The sequence below is a fragment of the Vicugna pacos genome, chromosome 2 (genome assembly GCF_048564905.1).
Source record: "Vicugna pacos chromosome 2, VicPac4, whole genome shotgun sequence".
Classification (NCBI taxonomy): domain Eukaryota; kingdom Metazoa; phylum Chordata; class Mammalia; order Artiodactyla; family Camelidae; genus Vicugna; species Vicugna pacos.
Genome location: NC_132988.1, coordinates 88,207,714 through 88,220,320, shown reverse-complemented (window position 1 = coordinate 88,220,320; position 12,607 = coordinate 88,207,714). Strand labels below are relative to the sequence as shown.

The 12,607-nt window shown below is 34.6% G+C and overlaps 1 long non-coding RNA gene across 1 annotated transcript in view; it reads right to left on the bottom strand.

Moving 5' to 3' along the window:
• Positions 1–12,607, bottom strand: part of LOC140700306 (uncharacterized) — a 72,643-nt gene that overhangs the window by 21,018 nt on the left and 39,018 nt on the right. The window contains exon 2 of the long non-coding RNA XR_012078712.1: positions 9,515–9,643. This is a non-coding gene — a long non-coding RNA (uncharacterized lncRNA). The remainder of the gene's footprint in view (positions 1–9,514; positions 9,644–12,607) is intronic.

Below are 12,607 nucleotides of genomic sequence, written 5' to 3'. Positions count from 1 at the left end.
GCCAAAAATCAGAAAGGTCGATATAAGCCTTACTCTCGCCATATGACTTTCAGAAAAGTCATTCTTTCTCATAGTAGAAAATAAAAGAGGAAAAGGCACAAATGCAAGAACTAAGTTTGTAAAGACCATGCCTTAGCTAAAAAGAAATAGAAATGCAAAAGCCACAGATATTTAGTTGAAATTTCCTCCCTGTAAAACTGAACTCTGAGCAGATCCAGACAAAGAGGCTAAGCATGTGAACTAAAACATCAGGCCCAATACACACATGGGATTACTTAAAGGCAGACTCCAGATGCGAGCAATGTAGAACTAGGACATGAAAAAAGAGGATCCAAAGATGATCTGAGTGTCTCGATGTGAAAGTCCAATTTAATCAAGATCCAAAGTATAATTAGAACTGTAGGTAAATTATAATTCGGTGTGTTCATATTTATATGTAAGTGTACCTGAAAAGATGCTTTAGAAATCATGAGAGTGAAAATAGAACAAAATCTTATGGGTTTTTCAAATGTATGAATCTTATTTTCATTTGTATTTTATTTTAGGTGCACGTAGGAAAGGCGTGTGACTGATCGATAGCATCTAGTGACGGGTTATCATCGCTCATATTTCCCTTTATACATCTTGTTTTTCAGAGTTGCTAACATTTTATTTCAATTAATTTTAATTAATTAATATCAATTCCATATCAAATAGTTTAGAGTCGGAAAGATCTAATTTATCTAAATTTATAAATTTGAATTTATAATGTAACATCATACTTCTCATATTTGTTTTTGATCTTGAGCAAGTAATTTGGAGAGAAAATAGTGCCTGCTTCATAGAGTATCATGGGTTTAAATGATACATAAAGAGTTTAGCAGAGTAAGTATGATTTCATAATAAGGATTAGTCATGAGCAATTTTTATAATAATAGATTCTCAATTCAAAGAAAAACAATAACGAAGTCTTTCATCCTTCCAGAATGTTTTTCTCTCTTTTTTTAATCTTTTCATTACGTTGTCTTCTTTTCTTCTCTGTCCTTTACTTCTTAGCAGTATTAGAAAAAAAATAAAGGAAGAGGATGATTAAAAAAGAGCTTTATCTAAGATTGCTCAACCTTCACATTATGCAGTGGTGCCAGAGAAAGAGAAGAAAGCACAAGAGAGGTGTATGAAACAGCTGAGTGGGTAGAAGATAAGGGCTGTAAGTTGGGTCAACACAAAGGTGTGATAGAAAGAAACAGTAGCTAACTGACAAACCATTCTTTGCCATACTATCCAGGGTTGACTTAGCCTTTAGCTGGGAGCCAAATATCTTTAAAGTACCACCTGGCCCTATAAACATCACAATATGTCTTCACTTCTAGTTCTTGGGATTCAGGTAATGGAAGCTTCTGTAGTAGAAAAGAACATCTTCAACTTTCCATGGAAAATGATTTGGCAAAACCACAATGGTTTCTTTGAACAAAGATCATCATCTGGAAAGGCATATACATGTAAATGTGTTCTGTCATATTTTTTGTTATTTTTAACCATTAGAATGTAATAGTTGAATTCAATGTGGAGGAAAAGAGTAGTATTATATTTGTTCAGCTATCAACTATCAATGGAGACATGGTCTAGTCATTTCAATTTCAGGGCTTTGGTTTCTTCATTTGCATAATGTAAAATTGTAACATTTTTCCATATTTCTATGATTTTTCTAATAGCAATCCAAAACTCATCCGTATGAGAGATGAAAATTTGTAAAGGGTTTGGTCACTCAATCTATGGCCAGGTACTCAACAGTAGCTAAAACACCATGCTGCTTTAGTCCTGAATTAACCAAATGAACAATTATAAACCTTTACATTCGCTTGCTGAAAGCCTCCTTAGAATCATTCTGCTAGAACAGAGTCTTCATTAACACTCATCTATTAATTTGAGTAAATTCCTTGTGCACTTCAATGCTTAGGAAATAGATGGGCAAGAGAGAGTGAAATGATGGATATGATTTTCTGTTTATACTTAGAAAATCCTTTTGGTTTCCATCACTTCCAGAAATCAAAAAATTATTTGTTCCTTAAGTTAAAGCTATACTCAAACAAACAATTTTAATGTATCCAGATTCTTACTTTAAAAGTATATACAAAAAAAAAAGAAGTAAAATCTTTGTAGTGGGAAGTTATTGTTGCCTGAGAGCCATTATTTAGAAGATGAACTTTCATTGTGCAGTTCATGTAGCTATGGTAGAAAATCAAGCTGACACTGCTTTGATGCTGAAGATATTTTCTAGACATAACTTTTAAATACATTTCTGTTAGGCTTGGCTGTCAAACTTATTTCTTCAAAAGCGGAGAACAGGAAAAAAAAAATCAGATTCATTGAGAAGCGACGGTTTCATCTTCAATTCGTTCACACTTTCAGCCGCACTCCTTTCAAGATCTCCTTGCATCATAGCAGCACTCACGGGTGAAAAAGAATGCAGTTTCCTGATACACCCTATTCCAAATAATAAACTTAGCATCTAGTCTCTAGTCTTCATTCTCAAAGCACAAAAAACATTAAATAATTAATCCCCACAACACATTTGGGAAGAAGGCATACATTATTATCACCACGACAAAACTGGAGGCTCCCTGAATTTAAATGAGTTGCCTGAGGCTGCACATCAAGTTATTATCAGAGTTGAAATTACTTGCTGATTCCCATTCTCATTTTAAGAATTCGTCGGTCTCCTCCTGTCCTAAGAAGAACACGTGCCCACTGTCTGCGTAATTTTCATAAAGGATCAACAATGTGTTGCAAATATAATTTGTGTATTTGCATTAATAATTTTGGACATGGTCATTCTAAGTGAAGTAAGCCAAAAAGAGAAACAAAAATAGCATGTGATATCACTCATATGGGGATTCTAAAAAAAGAAAAAAAGAAGACACTAATGTACTCATCTACAAAACAGAAACAGTCTTGCAGACATAGTAAACAATCTTACAGTTACCGGGGGAAATGGGGTGGGAAGGGATAAATTTGGGAGTTCGAGATTTGCAAATATTAACTACTATATACAAAAATAGATGAAAACAAATTTTTTCTGTATAGCACAGGGAACTATATTCAATATTTTGTAATAACCTTTAATGAAAAAGAATATGAAATCAAATATATAACTATACTTATATATATAACTGGGACATTTATTTATATATAATATATAACTGGGACATTATGCTGTACACCAGAAATTGACATATTGTAACTGAATATACTTCAATAAAAAAAGAATTATTACTTACAATAAACTATATATATATGTGGCTTCATCTGCATGTCAGGGCAAACATCTAATACCCGGCATCATTATTCTTCATATTGTTTTGTGAGTGACCCTCCGGTTCATGAGAGCCGCAGGTTCCTATTCCAGCCCTTAGTTCAGGATGGCACATAGACCTCATTTTACCTTTTTATTTTTTAACCTCCCATGTACGTGGGGTCTCTGGCCCTATTGTATATGTGGGTTTCCCATAGAAAGAAAATTAATTTTGATTTTCTCCCATTAAAAATAATAATAATTTTGGACATGGTAAATTCAAATGTAGTAACCAGTAAGGATATGAAATCAATTTTATTTCAATTTGTTCTGACAGTGACCAAAGAATTTCACCTTTAAACAAGACATCAGCTAATGGCTGTCCAGGAAGGAAATGATGCTATCTTCAACAAGATAGTAGACTTAGGCTTCAAAAATCTTACTATTAAAATGGGATATATCACAATTTTACCCTAATAGGTAAAATGGACTTTTGGCAAGAGCAATGGATATGCTGTAAGGAAATACTTGGTAAGGTTTAAAAGTGAAAGAAGCATCTTCATTAGTATTTGTTGAACACTGAGTCCTTGCTAAGAACTGTATGTGGCAAAGAATTAATCATAGTCTAAATCTCGTGGGCTCAGGTGATGTTATTAATATTCACTTGTAAGTAGCTGCAGTTGTACTTACTAATAAAACCCCAAATGAAATGCAGGTCATTCCTCCAGCAATCCCTACACTCAGTATCTCAAAATGTATACATTCTGTATCTCCCACTTTAGGGAGCTCTGCAAGACAGAGCCGTGCCCTGACACTTATCACAGAATTAGCAGAATCATAACCCTCATCATGTCCAGCTGATAAACAGCCTTTTGTGAGCTGAACTCATGTTGCTTCTCTGCTAATTGTCCAGTTAGATTCATATGGCGTTGCTGAGCCTCTAAACAAATTAAGGTTAATTGGAATCAGGAATGGATCAGCAACCTCGGTCCTCAATCTGTTTCGTGGTTCTCCTCAACTCATTACTTTCCTTCTTTCAACTCCTTGTACAACCAAAGTCCTGCTCATTCTCTCTGTCTGACTCTGTTGTGACCGTATCTTATTATAAAAGTGATTCAAAATGAATTATTTGGGGAACAAGCGGCAAATCACAACTCAACAGCATCAACAGAATCAACGCCTTTAAGATACACCTTGTGAATGTTAATTTCATGTGATTTTCCAAGTATGTGTGTAATCCTTCAGGACTTTTCATCTTGTTATTTGAGGTCCTCTTTTGATAGAATAGAACCTGGTCCTGAAAAGGACCTTAACATGTCCATCTGATCTAGCTCCTAATCAGAGATTATATTAAATTCACTTTACAGGTTAAGAAACCCTGAGTGGGATAAGAGAATTTCCCAATTTTCCATAATTAGGGCATTAGTATTTTGGTCTTCTGCTTCATAATTTATTGAGTTTCAGCTATGACACGTTCCCTCCATACTATTTCTAATAGCTAATATTTATTAAATGATCACTATGTTCCAAGAAATGGTGAAGTGCTTTACAATGCATTACATTAATGAATGCTTACAAGCTTTAATTCCATTTCAGAAGACGAAAACACCCTTCATTGAATTAGCCTGATTGCAAGGTCCCTACTACATATTCAATAACAGCTATTTAACAGAAAGAATCTGTAAACAATTTCAGAATGCACCTCCTGCCACTTACCACTCTGAATTAAAATTGGAACTTTGAGAGACAGCTCAGTGATTTAGGAAAATGGTGTACATCCCATTCAGACTCTGGCAATGAGGAAAAGTGAGCCCTAATACCCATCAGAATCCCACTGAAGAGTATGTTCTTGCCATCCCAGATTCATAAAAAAATAGAAGTAATAACAATGTACATAAAGATGAGGATTCTTTTTTTAACTTCAGAAATGAGAACTTCACAAGTTATTAAGGTACTTAGGATTCAGTTGGTCTTCTTGGTGGGAAAAGAGGCAACTATATACACAATGAATTCCATAATAACCAAGTGTTGGGGCTCCGTATACCGTCAAGACTCCTCTTTCGACACTGTGACATCCCGTCCTCTCATTGTTCTCTTGACACTTCTCTGTATCCTTCACTAACATCTCTCCCCAAACTCCTTGCAAACCCCCATCCCCTTGTTCTTCTCAAGGGCGTTAAATTAATAAGCAGAAATATGAAAGTGTCAGCCCATGTATCTTCTCTGCCCCTAGCCATTTTCCTTTCCACTACACCCTGATTCCTGATCGAGAGGAACTCCAGATGGAATGGAGTGATATTTGCCACATAGAGCCCCAGAGGTGGGTTTCTTATGTAATTATTTCTGAAGTTTTTCCAGCATGTAAAACTGCATAAAATACCAAGCAAGTTTACTTGTTTATTTATCCTTGAATACATTTTATCATCTTCCTGGCCAAATAATTCAATTATTATTCATTCTTTGAAAAACTTTTAAGCTAAAATTATGACATTATTAGAGGAATTAAAAGATGCTCAATTGACTCTGTGCCAAAGGTAAAATTTTTAAACCTTCAGACCATTTTAAGGCATGACTCTCAAAGCTTGTGTACAAAAGAATGAACTGAGACTGTTACTAAAATTGTAGAAATTTCTGAATCCCACAACCAAGAGTTTTAATTAGGGTGGTTTACATCTGATAGCATCAATCTTTTTAATGCATTTGAGAGTTTTTATTTATAGAAAAGACTTTTCACAAATATTTTGATTTTTAACATTAATAATGAGTTTATTGAAATAATGAATTCAGAAGTGCAGATTTCTCTTAAGACTTTAAAAATAATTTTTGAAGTACAATTGACATATAATAAGTTGTATATGTTTAAACCGTATGTTTGATAAGTACATGTGGGGATTTTTTATTAGATACCAGACATTGTAAATTTTACTTTTAGGATGCTTAATACATTTGTATTCCAATAAACTTCTTGAGCTTTGTTATGGGAAGCCACTAGGTAACTTGGAAGCAGTCTGATCCTTTCAGATGTGCTTAAAGTTTGTTTGGCAGAATCAGGGTATAGTCTAGGACTAATTTTTCCCCACTACTGATGCAAAAGCCTTCTTAGTGATCTACACCATACCCTGTGATTTGCAAGGTTTTCCACTCTGGCTGTTGGGAGCAGTACTGTAACAGACCCTGTGTGAGTTCCACGTGTTATTCCCTCTAATCTTTTCAGATGACACTTCCTCAGCCTTGAATAGGTTTTGCACGTATTTGCACTGATCAGAACTCAGCTGAAAACTCCAGGGAGTCTCTCCCAGGGCTCCAGTTGTTCTTCCAGGCAGCATTCTTTTCTTTTTTTTTTTTTTATTGAGTTTACAATGTTGTGTCAATTTCCAGTGTAGAGCACAATTTTTCCGTTATACATGAACATATATTCATTGTCGCATTCTTTTTTACTGTGAGCTACCACAAGATCTTCCAGGCAGCATTCTTTTCTCTGGTATTCTGCCCTGCAAAATGTAGCTGCTTTGATCACCTTGGACTCCCAGTTGTGTCTCCTTAACCCAAGAAAAAGGCTGGGATGTGCTTCCCAATGCACAGCCTGGAAACTTTCTCCTGGAAGTAACCTGGAGCAGTCAATTACAGGGCTCACCTCACTGGTTTCTCATCTCAGGGCTCACTGTCCTTTGTCACCTAATGCCCAATTTCTTTACAACTGTTGTTTCACATTGCTTGCCTCGTTTTTTAGTTGTTTCGGGCAAGAAAATACTTTTGATCCCTATTATGCCAACTAAGTTACAATTAAACTTCTTAAGTCAATTTACAACCTTTTTCTCTAATTATAAATCCAGTAAGCATTTAACAATCACTTTAAAGGTGGCTTTTGATTAATATTTTGCCTAATTTGTAACTACACTTAACCAAAACATTTCATCTACCTGTATCATTTTAAATATTCAATTTTTATCCATAATTCAGCTATCTCATTGAGAGCATTCTAAATGCAGATATGAAAGCATATTGGTGTGTTGTGCAGGGATTACAAAACTTGTTGATATCCTAGGACTTCAGGATGATTGGGTGGGATCTTGAATGCCTGGAGCATTTGTGTCCATATGTGCATAAAATGGAAAAGTTTGGCAAAAAACTCACCTAACAAAAATTTCAGAAATTCTTAAGCATTTCTTTCATACCTAACAAATCACACATAAATATAGTAAATATGAAACTTTCAAAATTATTCCCATGTTGTTCTCAAACAGTAGGTTTACATTCTTATTTTCAAATTAAAATCTCAACGTATAATTAATTTCTTCCTTAAAGACTTTAAATTGAAATTACAAGTTAGATACTCTAATATAACAAAAATAAATAAACAGTACAAGCACTTTAATTTACCAGAAAGTACACAGATTTTTTCTCTTAACATAAAAGTGCTTATATTGCATGTTTGATTTGTTTTATCATATTAACTTTTGATTAAACACATTTATCCAATAAAGAAGCCAGTATACTTTCCCAAGCAAACTGAGATTTTCATGTCTGAAAAATGAAGTTGTATAATGACTAAAGAAAGTTTTAGCAGGGAAATGGGTTTCCTTCCCTTTCCTTTCTTTTCCTTTTTTCTCCCCAGACAAAGCTGGAAAATACTGAAATGCTCACTAAACAGATTCCATAGTTACAAAGGTGTGTGGATTTACAATCCTCATTCCTTAAATTCAAGTTACACATTAATGTAATTAGTCTATCAGACTTGAGTCATCCACCTACTCATCCAACTTTAGTTTTCCAGTTTTGCACATCTTTGGCTTTCTTTGAAACATTTTATTCTCTTCAAATCTGTCTCTGAAGGCTCCAATATGGCATGCCCTTTAATTGTTCATGCAATGCTTCTAAATTTTGAATTTTACAATCTGAACTGTGTAGATGGAATTCTCTATTCTATGCTTCTTTTTTCAGGTTTTTTGTATACTTAAAATTAGTTCCTATCGGATTTTCAGTGACACCTTGGCTTTGTCTGTAGGATATTATACTAAAATTATACTGGCCACGGTCCCTAAGAAACAATACATTTTGAAGAGTATTAACTAGCGGTTCCAAATCTGATTTTCCTGATGTCTCATGACTGTACTTCAAATCAAACATGCATTAAATCCTTAGAAATACTGCTGGTTTCATAGTGCAGTAATATGACTGACTACCTTTATATATTGAATATGTATAGTTTTAGCTAACTATCTTCATGACAGTTTGTATGAACAATTTTCAGCTGTAATCAATATTGTATAAATACCTTAAACAATCTTTGTGAAACACAGATAACCTCTCTTACAGTTATGAAAGATCAATAACAGTAAGGAAAGTGAATATTACATTCAAAAATCAACTAGGTTATAGTCACCTGCATCACACTAAATGTAAGCAGCAAGAATTAATGGGGCCCTGTGCTCAGCATCATACAGAAAAAGTCAACAATATATTCGAACATTAGAAACCTCAGGTAATGAGTAGCTAATATAGCCACTAAAAATAAATACCAAACTAGATTATCTCCTAGAGAGCTTTTCACCTCTGTTGGACTTCATCCTCAAATACTCACAACGTCACCTAAAAAAGACTTGATTAAAATTTTGATGATTGATCATAGAAATGGCTGCAGATATTTTCAAAAATTGAAAAAAATAGCTTGACTCTTCAGGCAATGTATACATTGCATGTCTCCTCTTTCATGAATTTTGCAACAGAGAAAATATTACTGAGGGAAATATATCTTGGAGTTTGGGGGGGATTAGAGTTGTTTTGTTTTATTTTAACTTATAATTCTTTTCCTTCCATCTTCATATAACTACCCCTCTCTCAGATGGGAAAAAAAAGTACAGATGCACTTTCTCCTCTATCATTTCCAGCTATCTTATTTCTTCTATCATATCATATAATTCATATTATATCATATTCATTTTCATTTCCATATCATTTCCTCTATTATATCCAGCACAAAGCAAGACAGTAGGAGCCTGATATCAAATGAGGACCTAAAGATATTGTATAGCTGTACATTTAATGGAATTACAGATTTAACAAGCTATTCACTTTAATAATTAATATTTATCATGTTACAAACCTTTGTAAATAATTTCTTGGGTAACTTATAAGAAATTTATTATGGTAAGAACTCACAGTATACCAAATGTCTTGGCATGTGTGTGTGCATGTATATTTTTCCTTAATTTTGAAAATATTAATTATTTTAACTTGATTCACCTGTCTGCCAAATTTTAGCTGAGTCTCTTCTGTAGAAAGTACTCTGCAAGAATCTGTGATGTGAAGGGGTTAAAAAGTCAGTCACCTGCCTCATGACCATCTTATCTAGAGAAGACAAGAGGAACAAATCTGGAAAACATAAGAATAAAAGTAGTTTGTGATTAAATTCCAAATGAGTGGTAGAGTCATAATTCAGTTTTCTTTTTTATCCTATAGTTTGAACAAAATAGGTCACTGTAAAATAATTAATATTTAATAATTAATTAAACTTAGCTCATTGGGGGGTTATAAAGACAAAATATGAAAATGCTCATTAAGCCCTTAGTACTGTGCTTGTTGTCATTTTTATTTTATATTTTTCAAAAATCACATGTATATAAATGCATTTCTGAAAAGATGATTTTCCTAAAGAAGATCTGTCAAATTTCTAGGTAATTCCTAAAGAGGAAATCTAAAAATGTGAGTATTGGCAGCATTGTCATAACAAGTGTGTTGCGTTTCCCAGGCACCTGTTCAAAGGAGAGTGGTTTCTGTTAGTATTCAATACTTTTTAAAACATCTGAGGTAAAACTAAATTGTCTTGTCATTGTGCCTGAAAGCATTGGTGGGTTAACTTGACGTTTCTGTTGGGAGAGCTGGAATGTTAGTATAATATCCATCTAGTCCCCGTCTAAGTCACTATCACTAGTTCTAACCTGGGACTTTCTCTGAAACGCCAGGTCCCCAAATAATCTTCCTCATCCTTCTTGCAAATCTGCTCCTTCATGTCTGGATACTAGACACAGTCATGCATCTAGCTCCACTTCAGGAACCCTAGAGTCATCTTAGATGTCTTACTGCCCCATGCCCTGTTTATCATCAAATCATGTCCACTCTGCTTATTTATCCACTCAAGAAATGTTACATGGGAGGGAAGTTATAGCTCAGTGGTAGCATGCATGCTTAGCATGAATAAGGTCCTGGATTCAATCCCCAGCACCATCATTTAAAAAAAATAATAATTTAAAAATTTAAAAAGAAACAATATATGAGCACCAGCATTGTTCCAGATTTTTCTTCATTCATACTAGCAGAACTTTGATCAAAGTTCATCAAATGTACCACTATATACTTCTCATTAATGTCCCTTCTTTTCTTTTCCCTCATCCAGTATTCCCACGACACCACCTCCTTTTTAGCATAAATACCATGTGCCTCGATGCCCTTCTTCACAGATCTCATGGATGTTCATTCTTGAGAATTCAGCTTATGTCATTTCTTATGGTCTTTGTGGCTATACTATCAATGAAACTGCCATTTTGAATTGATTCTGTATGCAAGAATGGATTATATTTAATATCTACACTCTCTTGTCTAGGCCCACTAGGACCAAACTGATATATCTTTTAGAACCTTGGCTCTGACTGCAAGAATTTTTTGAATTAAAAAATAATGTGAGTTTATACATGGTTTTGTTTAAATACTGTAGGAAGTAAATTGCATCCCAGAGTGATTTCACACAGAGATCATATAAATTCAATATGACTAATTTTTTAACCAATATTTTTAACAAGACTAGGAAATAAGTATGACAAAATGCCTTCAGCTTAGATTAAGGGTCCCAACCACTGCACTGTTGACATTTTGGAACAGATCATTTGTTGTGTGGATGGGGCGGGGAGGAGGCTTTCCTGGGTATTGGAGGATGTTTAGCAGCTTCCCTGGCCTCTACCTACCAAATCCCGATAGCACTCCCTACCCCAATTGATAATAACCAAAATTGCTGGCAAACATTGCCTAATGTCCCCTGGGGGAAAAATAAATCACTCCCACTTAAGAACCACTGGTCTAGATAGCCCCAATTCTCCAGGTTTCTGAGATCACCTGTTTTCTTGAGTATACACAGAAGTATCATCAGGGCTCAACCCATTAAATATAAAGTTTACTTGGTAGTGGGGCTTTAAGTTGCTCCTGTTCCATCCATGTGGCAATCTAAGCCTCCACTCTCACGCGGCCCCTGTGATTGCCCCAGCTCTTAAGCTTGTTGACACTCACTTCTTCCATTCTCAGGCTAATATGTTTGTCAGATTTTATAGGGTGTTAATATATATAGATATATAGATACAGATATAGATATATAAAGAATAATGACATCAAAAGGCAAGAAACAATTTTACATTCAACATCAATCATCACTGTGTCTGCAAAATTAAGAGTATTTTCTCCATCAGGAATGTCTCAATATATCATTCTCTGTGCTTCTTCTAGCCTTCTGTTAATGATAGGTGCCTCATCTCATCCTCAGGCCCTCCTCAGGTATTTCTCTTCCACGTTTTTCCTTTATTCTCTCTCCTCACTTCATAATCTCAAAAATCTTACATTGCCATGTAAACCAACTATGCTTTGATGCTTTTTCACATTCCCTCATTTGATGTACTTAACCAAAAAAAAAAAAAGTCCATTGAGACCTATCATTGTGTTTTTCTAAAAATTACAACCAATTGACCTGGAGATGAATTATGGCCCTGCCCTAAATGTTTAAACAGCATCTCTCCCCATAGAATGTTTCACCAAAACTCTTCACTTAACTCTTCTTTTCATCTTCCAGGTCTTATTTTAAATATAGTTTACAGGGTAACCTTATCTGACTCCCTGACCCCAAACAAAGTAATTCCCCAACTAGGCTAGTCTCTTTCCTAGCAGCCAGCCCTTTTACTTAGTTACTCTTATCAGAATCTGTAACTACATATATATATGTGTGTCTAATTCTTTATTTATGTGTTTTTATTAATCTCCAGACTCTACGAACAAGCATACATTTGGTCTTTTCAACAATGCCCAGTGTCTAGTGCTTAATAGATGCATTTTTAATATGAAAGAAATGAATGAATGAATTTTACAGAAGACTGCAGTGGAAAAGAAGGGTCCTGTAAAATATACTCAAAGATTAAATATAAGGCTTAGTACAGAATGAGTGGGCTCAGAATATGAATTAAATGAAGACATTTCTAAAGTGGCCTAGAGCAAGGAAGACGAAATAACCATCCAAAGGAATTTCGACAGTGATACAGGTACCATCCCTTAACTGCAAAGAATGTGATGAAACCTGCAATG